This window comes from Hyperolius riggenbachi, chromosome 11, assembly GCF_040937935.1.
Source record: "Hyperolius riggenbachi isolate aHypRig1 chromosome 11, aHypRig1.pri, whole genome shotgun sequence".
Classification (NCBI taxonomy): Eukaryota; Metazoa; Chordata; class Amphibia; order Anura; family Hyperoliidae; genus Hyperolius; species Hyperolius riggenbachi.
The window spans coordinates 203,229,787-203,242,743 of record NC_090656.1 but is presented as its reverse complement, the minus strand read 5'-3'; positions in this window follow the sequence as shown (position 1 = coordinate 203,242,743).

Here is a 12,957-nt window from a genome sequence, read left to right as displayed (position 1 = left end):
GCGATCGCAAAATCGCAGCGATTCTTCCACAATTTTATCGCGATTTTAATGAAAATGAATAGGAGCGATTAAAAAAACGATAATCAAATGCAAAATGCTCAGAAAAGTGCTTCTAGTGTGAATGGGACCTAACAGATGGTTCTATCTCCAGACCAGGGGCACTGCAATGGGGGCAATGCGTGCCCCTTTCTATGCTTGTTTGCACCTCGGCTTCTGGTAGAGGCACAAGGTGTACACGCTTCGGGAGCTTGGGATCCACACTGCCCTCTGGAATTAGTATATAGTCTCCTGGTCTTAAAGGGTAACGAACAGTTACTCCATGATTTCATGAAGGATCTCAATCAAAATGACTATAACATTAGACATATCTACACTTGGGATCAAAGACAGTTTTTGGATCTGTGGTTACTTAAAGGACTTACGAGGCCAGTTTAAAAAAAAAAAAAGTTAGATACCTGCATCCGTTTGTACGGCACGGAAGACGCCGTCCGCGCCCTCCGTGCCGTTTCCCCGCCGCTCATTAGCCCCCCGAACCGCCTCTGACCGCACTGCCCGGGCTCTCCAGCCTACAGAAAGATGGCCACCGGAGCTGGCCGCGGCTGCACAGTCCGCATAGCCGCGAGTGCGGCTGCGCAGCTCTAGGGCCAACCCCCCGATCCACGTAACAGGCTGTTTCCTGTAGCGTGGATCGTGGGGTTTGCCTTAGAGCTGCGCAGCCGCACTCGCGGCTATGCGGACTGCACAGCCGCGGCCAGCTCCGGCGGCCATCTTTCTGCAGGCTGGAGAGCCCGACCCGGGCAGTGTGGTCGGGGGCGGTTCGGGGGGCTACTGAGCGGCAGGGACCCGATGAAACAGCACAGACGGCGTCCTCTGTGCATTACAAACGCATGCAGGTATCTAACTTTTTTTAACTGGCCTCGTAAGTCCTTTAAAGAGACTCTAACAATTTTCAGCCTTATTTCTTCTATCCTATTAGTTCATATACCTGTTGTAATGTGGTCTGGATTACTGCAGTCTGAATACAAGTTATGCACGCCCCCTCCAGGCTCTGTGTGCATTGTTTACTACTCACAGTCTGCTCTCAGTTTCAGCTGTTTGTGAGGCTGAGGTGGGAGGGAGCTGCCTGTCACATGCGAAGAAACTGTAAGAATCCCAGAATGGAGTGCAGATAATTCACTATGTAATAAAAACTTTAACATGATATATACACACGCACGCACGCACGCACGCACACACACACACACACACACATATAGAGCGGTGGAAACGGCAAAGAGGGATTCAGGAGATCACAATGACTCGATTGGTATGTTGTTTATTGTACAAATCGGACAGTACAGATTCTCTTTAACCTCTTGCCGACCGCGTCACGCCGCTGGGGCGCCGATGTGCGCTCATCTCCTGCTTGGGGTGCGGAGCTCCGCCCCGCCTTCAGTCTCTGAGCGGCTGTTAGACGGCGTGATCGCCGTCTAGCGCTGTACTGGGGACAGCCGTGTGACACAGCTGTCCCCCTGGGACACTGAAGAGCAATGGGCTCTCATAGGCAGAAGCCTAAGACAGCCGATCGCCACAATTGGCTGGCTTTGGGGAAGGAGGGAGGGAATCTATTAAAGCAACATACCTTTTTTTTTTTTTTTTTTATAAAATCAGGAATAAAAATATTTGTAAAAAAAAAACAAACAATCTGGGGGCGATCAGACCCCACCAACAGAGAGCACTGTTGGTGGGGGGAAAATCACTTGCAGCTTGGCCTTAAAGCTGCAGTGGCACATTTTACTTAAAATTGCCTGGTCACTAGGGGGGTTTAGCACTGCAGTCCTCAAGAGGTTAAGTGCTCCTGCAAAATGTCTTAAAGGAGTTGTCAGGCAAAAATTAAGAAAATAAGCGCTACTTACCGGGGGCTTCCTCCAGCCTGACCTGCGGCGAACAGCTGCGGGGAGTGCTGCGGCGAGGGACGAGCTGGGAGCTTGGGGCTGGAGGAAGCCCCCGGTAAGTAGCGCTTTTTTTTCTTAATTTTTGCCTGACAACTCCTTTAATAAACTTTGGAATTAATTTTTCATTCAATTACAGCAATGCGTCCGTGACCCCACCACCATACTTCACAATTAGGATGAGATTTTGATGTTGGTGTGCTGTGCCTCTTCTCCTCCACACATGTTGTGTTTGCTCCAAACAACTCAACTTTGGTTTATCTGTCCACAGAATATTTTGCCAGTACTGCTGTGGAACATCCAGGTGCTTTTTTGGGACAGTAGTGCCTTCCTCTGTGGTATTCTAGGATTCTTTTGCACCTCATTGAGCATTCTGCGCTGCACTCTTGCAGTCATCTTTACAGTACAGCCACTCATGGAGAGTAGCAGCAGTGCTGAACTTTCTCCCTTTGTAGACAATTTGTCTTACTGTGAACTGATGAACAGCACGGCTTTTGGAGATACTTTTATAACCCTTTCCAGCTTTATGCAAGTCAACAATTCATAATCGTAGGTCTTCTGAGAGCTCTTTTGTGCGAGGCATCATTCATATCAGGCAATGCTTCTTAGGAAAAATTGGTGTGTATGTTTTATAGGGCAGGGCAACTGTAATCAACACCTCCAATTTCATCTCATTGATTGGACTCCAGTTGGCTAACGTCTCACTCCAATTAGGTCTTGGAGATGTTATTAGTCTAGGGCAGCGTTTTTCAACCGGTGTTCCGCGGCACACTAGTGTGCCACAGGATGTTGCCTGGTGTGCCGTTCAGGTCTGGCCTCTCGCTCCTCCCCTCCCCGCGGCTGCCGCTCCTGTCACCTTATCATGAGCGGGCGGCCGCTTGTTCGATTAGATTCCCCCATAGTAGCCGCTCTCCTCTGTGGCATCTCCTATTACAGCAGCGCGCTCGGCGGCTGCTGTGATGACCAGGGAGCGGTACAGCGGTTCCCATGGTAACGGCGATGCATATCGCCGCTACAGGAAGCCGCTGTACCGCTTCCTGCTCATCACAGCAGCCGCTGAGCACGCGCTGCTGTAATAGGAGATGCCACAGAGGAGAGCGGCTACTACGGGGGAATCTAATCGGACAAGCGGCCGCCCGCTCATGATAAGGTAACAGAAGCGGTGGCCGCGGAGGGGGAGGGGCACACCTACCCATACTAGGAAGCTATATTGGGCACTATACTGGGGCACTACCTACCTATACTGAGGACTATACTAGCTATCTGGGCACTATACTAGCTATACTGGGCACTTTACTGGCTATACTGGGGCACTACCTACCCACACTGGGCACTATACTGGGGCACTACCTATCCATACTGGCACTATACTAGCTATACTGGGGCACTATACTAGCTATACTGGGGTAACTATACTAGCCATACCAGGGCAACTAAACTCCCTATACTGGGGCAACTATGCTAGCTATGCAGCCGCACCCCAGCCCCCCCCCCCCATAGCCTGCTGCGCACGGCACTGTCCACTAGGTCGCGCAAACACTGGTGGAGTGCCCCCGCCGTTCCCCGGAGAAAAATTTGGTCAAAGTGTTCCCCGGGCCGGAAAAGGTTGGGAACCACTGGTCTAGGGGTTCACATACCTTTTCCATCTGCACTTTGAATGTTTACATGGTGTGTTCAATAAAAGCATGGAAACATTTATTTGTGTGGTATTAGTTTAAGCAGACAGTGATTGTCTATTGTTGTGACTTAGATGAAGATCAGATCACATTTTATGACCAATTAATGCTGAAATCCATATACCGTATTTTCTGGACTGTAAGACGCACTTAAGTTTACTGGACAAAAACCAGGGGAAACAATATATACTAAACTTGGTGCATCCATGGTGAAGGGGCATCTTGTGAATTATGCCCCCTTTGTACCTCTTGTGTCATCCTCTATGCCCCCTTGTGTCCTCCTGTGCATGGGCACAGTACAGGGAGTCCCCAACATTGCAGCGAGTTGGAGGTTGGTATTGGCAGGCGTTCACAAGTCCGTAACGACCTGCATTTGGACTATAAAATGCAAGAACTCCCCCCCCCCCCCACACACACACACACTTTTGGGGAAGAAAAGGTGAGTCTTATAGTCCAAAAAAAATAGATTATTTTCAAAAGGTTCACATATGTTTTATTGCTACTGTTAATTGGACCATAAGGTGTCTCAAAGAGAGAATTCAGGAGCAATTAGGAGACATAGCAGATCCTGATATGCACACCCTACTTGCCCTGCACTTTCATCAGCATCACTGCAGTAGCCCCAAGAGCAGTTACCGCATGAAAAGCTGAAATTCCCGAGCAGTGAGGTAAATTACCGCCTTGTGCGGTGAACACCTCCAGCACGTCAGTAATTGTCAATTCATAAAGATTAGAGCAGGCGGTAATGACACGGAGAATACCACCTGCTTTGAAGAGGTGATAAGGGAGCATAAGAGCAAGGGACTGTAAAAGCCAGCAGCAGAGCGATCGGAATGAACAAGGCTTCCCTGAATACCCCAGGCTGTGTTTTTTAATCTCTTAGGTACCTGTTTTCAGATGTTATTTCACATCAGAAAGCCTGCATGTGTAAAGTTCCTTGAAGTTCTTCTAAGCTGTGGCAATTAAATAGATTAATTAGAAAAACTAATAGACAGATTCAGAGCTATCAGAAGCAGTATAACAAAACAAGCACATCTAAAGGGAAGGTGGGGATGCCTCTTTTATTGTAATGTTGTCTACATGGAGAACAGCAATGTATCAACTCAGCTAGCTACTCTTCTCATGTTATTACCAACCGTTTAGTTCGGTAAATTCCAGCATTTCTATAGCAGGTGTAAAAAGGTTTATGAATTAGCACACAGAAGTCTAAAATACTGAATGCAGTATTCTCCCGACCAGATTTTATCGCACATGCTTTTATGAATCCAGGCCCATGTGTTTGTATGCAGAAATTTTCACTGAAGCAAATGTAATTGTTAGATAAAACTGTCAAAGTGTGCAGAATTATCCCGCACGATGTAATTGTTTTTTTTCTACCTGCACAAAACGCATCAAATGTGAACTAGCCGATTGATTAACATGAGTTCTCAGTATAAATCAGTTTTTGTGTGCAGAAACCGCACACCAAAATAGACAAGTGTGCCCCCTGCCTTAGGTAGAATTCTGATGAATAATGGAGATTATAGGATACAGAGGCATGTTCTCTGCCCAGTGACATGCCTCTGTGTCCTACTGTAGCCGCTACCAGTCCCCCTGGGCTCTGCTAGCGACAGGTTAGTGACAATGTGATTGTCACTAGCCTCCTTTTACCCCTTGCAGCTATTAACCACCTGCTCGTCCACCTCCATCACTTCAGTCCCCACCTCCCTCCAATCAGCATCTAACTCATGACCCAGGAAATACTTCCAGGTCACGGCCATCTTGGATTTCCTCCGCCAGTGATCAGAGGTTACACCAGCTGCGGAGGATGAACAGGGCCACCGAGTGGAACAGATGGATCCAGGAGGCAGCATGAAGCAGGTAGTATGTTTTGTTTTTTTCCTTCTTTAGCTTCCAAAGTCCAGGTCACTGTAGCACGGTGGTCAGGAGACGGGCCTTTGTAAATGCAGAGTTGTGAGTGCTTCTACCGTTATGCACTGCATTGCAATCCTTATTAGCCCGTCAGTCCAGTCACATCTCTATGACCCGTGCAGTACCACATGTGATTAGAGACATCACTAGAGGGCATCATAGCAATGAGATGGGACTGAAAGTCTAATAAGGAAGCACTCACTGCTCTGCACGTTATGCCCCCCCCCCCCCCCCATTGCTGAGTGCAGTGAATATTAATTATAATATTCTGGCCGCGGAGGAGGGGAGACCTCCTCCTCCAACATCACTGAGCATGTGCAAACAGTCTAACGCAGGGTTTCTCAATCAGGGTTCCTTGAGTACTCTGCAGGGGTTCCTTGGCATTTTTTCCCATCGTGGGGGTTGGGGGAAGTATGATAGAGAGCACACTATAATAGGGGGTACTGTAAAGAGAAGTGCTAAACAAGCGCTCAGAACAATAATGATCACATTAATAAAAAGGACAAGAGTAAGGAGACATTGTAATGATGGCACTGTAATAGGGGGTAGTGACATAAACAGCCACACCAGCTTTTAAAGACCATGCCAGGGGTTCCTTGAGATCCAAAAATTACTTGCTGGGGATCCTTGAGATCTAAAAAGTATTTGCAGGGTTCCTCCAGGGTAAAAAGGTTGAGAAAGGCTGGTCTAACGTATAACGCACAGCATGCAGCACTTTTTTTAAAACGTGCTGCGTTACAATGTAACAACGTGGGCACTGAACAGCCCATTGATATTTCATTGCTGTGCGGTGGGCTGCGTTACAGGCTGCACTAACATGTACCTGTAACGTCTTACTGCGTAAGCAGCCTCAAGGGCATTTTATTACCAATTTTGAAAATATCACCAAGGAGAAAAGGTGAATTACATATTGGCCAAAAGGTCTTGTGGGGCTTGGATATAAACCAGATAAATTTACTAATAAGACCGAATGGAGGTAATGAATAGCTGGTGACTTTCCACACTCTGGCCCTTATTCAATTTACTTTTTCTTCTTAGGTGATATTTTCCCACCTTATCAATAAAATGCCTTTTAAGCCACCGGCAGCAAGAAAATACTCAGAATAATGTTGATAGTACTTTTCGTTACTTTTTCATTTGCAGAGGGCTGACAAGTAATTTTAAACAGAAGATGTAAAATTATCTCCTAGGAGAAACTTAAAGGGACTCCGAGCTCTACCTTAAAAGTAAAATGGTACTCACCGGGAGCTTTCTTTAGTCCAGCGCTGGTCGGGAGGTCCCACGACGGCGTCCTGGCTCCTCTCCTAGGCCCCGCTCCGGAATGGCCGGACGGCGGCAGCCCGGGCGACACTCGGCTGAGTGTCGGGCTCCTTCTTCCGCGTATGACGCGGCTGACGTCACACGCCGGCCGCCTCGCGTCATCACGGAGGCCGGCGTGGCAGTACGGCGCATGCGCGATTAAAGCACGCATGCGCCGTACTGCCACGCCGGCCGCCGTGATGACGCGAGGCGGCCGGCGTGTGACGTCAGCCGCGTCATACGCGGAAGAAGGAGCCCGACACTCAGCCGAGTGTCGCCCGGGCTGCCGCCGTCTAGCCATTCCGGAGCGGGGCCTAGGAGAGGAGCCAGGACGCCGTCGTGGGACCTCCCGACCAGCGCTGGACTAAAGAAAGCCCCCGGTGAGTACTATTTTACTTTTTAGGTAGAGCTCGGAGTCCCTTTAAAGTGTACCAAAGACGAAGGGGCCTGATATTTATACATACCTGGGGCTTCCTCCACGCAGTTCGCTCTCTCGCTGGGCTCTAAAGCTTTCTGGATTGTCCAGTCGGCACAGTGCAGTCTAGCTCGCTTCTGCGCCTACGCAGACTACTCCCGGCGGGGTTAACTCTTCTGTGCCCACGTGTCCTACGCCTGCGCAGTATGCGCCAGATAACGTGGTCATGCAGGCACTCTCAGAAGAGCCTACAGCGCCAGAGGGTCGCGATCCTTACGGCTGGCCAGCAGGGACACGGAGGAGGACCAGGGCTGTGGTTAGACTGATGGCTGTGAGGGGCTGGAAGAAGCCCCATGTGCGTAAAAAAAAAAAAAATAGCTATTTCGCCTCGGAAGTCCTTTAAGAGGAAAAGTGAATTGAATAAGGATCAAAGGCAAATTCTCCTGACTTTGCTCCACGGCTGTGTAGTCGGGAGTAATTTTAGGTACCCAGAGTAGGTGATTTCATAAACTGGGGAGTCGGATGATTTTTGTACCAACTCCACAGCCCTGGTAAGTATTAGACTAAAGAGTCGGAGTTGAAGTTGGATGATTTTTTTACTCCACAGCCCTGCTTTGCTCCCAGGAGATACATTTTCATCTTATCTAGAAAAATAACTTTTCAATATTAACCATTTCAGCACACAGGTATTTTTATGCATCAGAGCAATTTTCACCTCCACCTTTCACAATGAATTGATCTATATTTAGTTTTTTCCGCCACCAATTAGGCTTTCTTTAGGTGGTACATTTTGCTAAGAATATTTTTCCTAAAAGCATTTTAACAGAAATATTAAGGAAAAAAAATGGAAAAAGTTCATTATTTCTCAGTTTTTGTGCTACCATAATTAAAAGCTATGTATTTTATTTGCCCATCTGTCCCGGTTTTTGCACCATTTAAATGATGTCCCTATCACAATGTATGGCGCCAATATTTTTTGGGGAAATAAAAGGGGCATTTTTTCAGTTTTGAGTCCATCACTATTTGTAAGCTTATAATTTAAAAAAATGTTCGCAATATACCCTCTTCACATGCATATTAAAAAGTTCAGACCTTTAGGTAACTATTTATGCTATTGTTTTTTAATTGTAAATTTTTTTTTTCATCAAAAATTTTATTTGGGTAATTTTTTTGGTCAGGGAGGTAAACAGTTAATTTTAAATTTATTAATGTGGGTTTATTTTATTAAAAAAATGTATGTAGATGTAGTTTTACTGTTTGGCCACAGTGAGATTTTTTTTTTTAAGCCCTGGAAGTGAAGTGCTCGATTCCAGGAAGCATGTAGAGGACGGGAAACTTTTTTTTTTGTCAGAAAGACCGCGGCCACTGATGAGAAGCCATCGGTTTCTCTGGCGGGGACTTAGATCAATGAAAGGGAACTATGTTCCCATTCATTGATCTCCAGGCTCCCGGGGGGGTGACACGGGACCACGCGGGAGCGGGCACCAGCTCTACAGCAGTCGCCTGGACGTGACAATCACGTCCAGGCAGCATAAATGGTTAAGAGTAGGTAAAAAAAAAAAAAACATATTTTGATAATTTTCTTGCATGGTACCTTATTAAAGGGACTCCGAGCAGTGCAGAAACTATGGAAAGATGCATATCATTTTAAAGCTCTCTTTCTCCTCTTTCCAATGATATATAAACCACGCCCTACGCCTTTTAGTTTTCGCTATTTTCGCGATTAAAATTGCCGTGGCCGCGATTTTAATCGCGAAAATAGAGAAAACTAAAAGGCGTAGGTCGCCAGAAAGAGAGCTTTAAAATGATATCCATCTTTCCATAGTTACTTGTATTACACAGGACGACACTTTCCCCAGTGTCAGCAGCTCCATTCAGCAGAATGGAGCTGCTGACTTTAGGAAAAAGTCGCCCTGTGTAATACTGTGGCCTCAATTCACGGAGCTTTATCAAACACTTTATCAAACGTTTGATAATTTACCTCATGGGTAAAATCTAATTTTGAATTCACTAAGGTGTTAGATAGTTGTATCTATGTTCCCCTTGTCGTCTTATTGTGCTTTGTAAAGCGCTGCGGAATATGTTGGCGCTATATAAATAAAAAATAATAATAATAATATATAACACCTTAGTGAATTCAAAATTAGATTTTACCCATGAGGTAAATTGTCAAACGTTTGATAAAGTGTTTGATAAAGCTCCATGAATTGAGGCCAATGTAACTATGGAAAGATGGATATCATTTTAAAGCTCTCTTTCTTCTCTTTCTGGCGACACCTAAATCGTCACCCTACGCCTTTTAGTTTTCTCTATTTTCGCGATTGAAATCGTGGCTGCGGCAATTTCAATCGCGAAAACTAAAAGGCTTGGGCGGTGGTTTATAGATCATTGGAAAGAGGAGAAAGAGAGCTTTAAAATGATGTGCATCTTTCCATAGTTTCTGCACTGCTCGGAGTCCCTTTAACCCTCTGGGCGATACAATTATATCGCCCAGGAGGTGGCGCAGCACTATTTTTTTATTTTTTAAAATCATGTAGCGAGCCCAGGGCTCGCTACATGATAGCCGCATCGCAACGGCATCCCCCCACCCACTCTGATCGCCTTCGGCGATCAGAGTAAGCAGGAAATCCCGTTCAGAACGGGATTTCCTGCTGGGCTTCCCCGGTCGCCATGGCGACGGGGCGGGATGACGTCACCGACGTCATGGACGTCGGAGGGAGTCCAGATCCACCCCTCAGCGCTGCCTGGCACTGATTGGCCAGGCTGCGCAAGGGGTCAGGGAGGGGGGGGGGACTGCACGGCGAGCGGCGGCGGATCGGAAGTTACACGCAGCTAGCAAAGTGCTAGCTGCGTGTAACAAAAAAAAAATTATGCAAATCGGCCCACCAGGGCCTGAGAAATCCTCCTGCGCGATATACCCAGAGCTCAGCTCGGGATTATCGCTCAGGAGGTTAAAGGCTGAAGGTATCTCACTGAAAGTTAACTCCTCAGAGAACACTTAGGAGAAAACTAAATAGGATATGGGCCCATGAATTTTAAAGCAATCATTTTGCTTTCTGGAAGAGGTTTTTACTGTCAGAAATCGTAGAACAAGCTTGTACCATATATAATATCTATACTGTTACGAAGACTTTTGTAAAAATAAAATTTTTCATTTCAACAAAAAGGTGTCTTTTCTTGTGTTTCTGTTGGGAGGCCGGAGGGAGTCAGTGCTGACCTCAGAAAGAATGCTGATTCCACACTGGGTAGGATACATTTCTATATGCAGATTGGTCCAGATTTTCCTAGTCTGTGTGACTCAGGGCCCAATTTACTCTTAGCATCAAGGACATAAAAGCCTGATTAAGTACTTTCATGAAAAATTGTAAGATATAAAATACATTCATATCACATGCAGTCCTCTCCCAAAAGTAAAAATTAACTACACATTACATTTCTCCAAAACTATCGCTACAGTAGATAGCAAATTCGACAGGTTTTGAAGTAGTCAATATCCTTAGGGGGGATTCTTTGGCATTTCTTTATTTGCAAAAGCACCACATGGACAGCAGTTGCTTAATACAACAGCCAAATATGCAAGAGAATAACTTACATTTTACCTCCCTAAAGGCTGTGTTCCCAACCAGAGAGTAAAACCAAACATTTTTTGTCCACTTTACTACACAGCTAAACTGTCAGTGAACAGCTCCTATTTTATATATAAGAGCCGTTAACACTTTTCAGTTTGCAACGGAGGTAAACCCTCAAACTACATAGAGTTGGTAAAATTGGTCCGTGATCGGCCAATCATACTTGAAAGCAGGGCCGGCGCTACCATAGAGGCAAAGGAGGCAGCTGCCCCAGAGCTTGTAGGGGCCCCCAGTGGCTACAAGAGGAAGAAAAAAATTCAAATCGGCCTTATAGTTTTTGAGAAAATCGATTTCAAAGTTTCAAAGGAAAAAAAATACACATTTAAAAACCTGCCGACTTTAACCTCCTTGGCGGTAATCCCGAGCTGAGCTCGGGGTATGCCGCCGGAGGTCGCCGCTCAGGCCCTGCTGGGCCGATTTCAATTCTGTAAAAAGCAGCACACGCAGCCGGCACTTTGCCAGCCGCGTGTGCTGCCCGATCGCCGCCGCTCCGCGGCGATCCGCCGCGTGCAGCGGCGATCCGCCGCGTGCAGCGGCGATCCGCCGCGTGCAGCGGCGAAAGAGGGTCCCCCCAGCCGCCCGAGCCCAGCACAGCCGGAACAAACAGTTCCGGCCGGCGCTAGGGGCTGGATCGGGCGGCTCTGACGTCAGGACGTCGACTGACGTCCATGACGTCACTCCGCTCGTCGCCATGGCGACGAGGAAAGCGAAACAAGATAGGCCGCTCATTGCGGCCTATCTTGTTACTTTCGATTGCCGGAGGCGATTGAAAGTACGCTTCCGGAGCGCCCTCTAGTGGGCTTTCATGCAGCCAACTTTCAGTTGGCTGCATGAAATATTTTTTTTTTAATTTAAAAAAAACCCTCCCGCAGCCTCCCTGACAAAATAAATAAACCGCCAGGGAGGTTAATGGTTAATAGCAAGTCCACCTTAAATGCTAGAAACCCTAAATTTGCAGGATATGTTAAGGAGATCATTAGGAATAGGAAGAAAAAACAATTTTTCAAAAAGACCTTATAGTTTTTGAGAAAATCGATTTTAAAGTTTCGAAGGAAAAAAGTATACTTTTAAATGCGGTAAATGTCACTTTTAGTAGCAAACCTAACGGTAGTGTAATTTTACATGCATCAAACGAAAGAGCAATACATTTCCTGACGGGGTTTCCAGTGGGTCCATACGCAGCCGCAGCGCTTTGGCCAGGGATCGCTATACAGCTGCAATATGGCTGTATGAAGATCCCTGGCATTTTTTCCTATTTTCCCATTTTTTATTTTTTTTTTATGTTTAGAGTGTGGGAATTAAAAAATAAATAAATTGTGTGGTTCCCCCTCCTGAAACTTTTTAACCCCTTGTCCCCCATGCTGGCTGGGATAGCCAGAATGTGGAGCTCCGAACGATTGGGGCTTCACACCCTGACTATACCAGCTGCAAAAAAGGTCCCCTAATGCCGATTTTTGTTCCGGGGTATATGTTGGGGGGGCCCTCCAGGTTTATTTTGCCTTGGGGCCCCATTGTTGCTTAAACCGGCCCTGCTTGAAAGTGTGGCTTAAAGGGAATTTGAAGTGAAAATAAACTTGTGATATAATGAATTGTATGTGTAGTACAGCTTAAAAATATAACATTAGCAACACAGGTATGATCTTATATTGTTTTTTTTTTCAGTACAGGAAGAGTTAAGAAACTTCAGTTATCTATGCAAAAGAGCTTCTCTGAGCTCTTTCACCAAACTTGGTGCAGAGAGCTTGGTCTTCTGATGCACTTATCTCAACTTTCTTTCACGGCTTCTTGTTTTAAAGTGTACCAGAGCTGTGGTAAAAAGATTTGATACTCACCCCCGGCTTCCTCCAGCAGCATTAACACGTCTCACGCCGTCCTCCCGCGGTCTGCGGTTCAGCCGCGATCAGCCCCAGTAACATGCTCAGTCAGGTCCAGTCTGGGTCTTCTGTGCATGCGGACCTCCGGCCCATGCGCAGTAGTCCCGGACTGACGCGACTGAGCCAGTTACCGGGGCTGATCGTGGCTGAACCACAGACCGCGGGACGACGGCGTGAGACTTAGATGTGACGGTTGACAGGGTGAGCATCAAATCTTTTTAC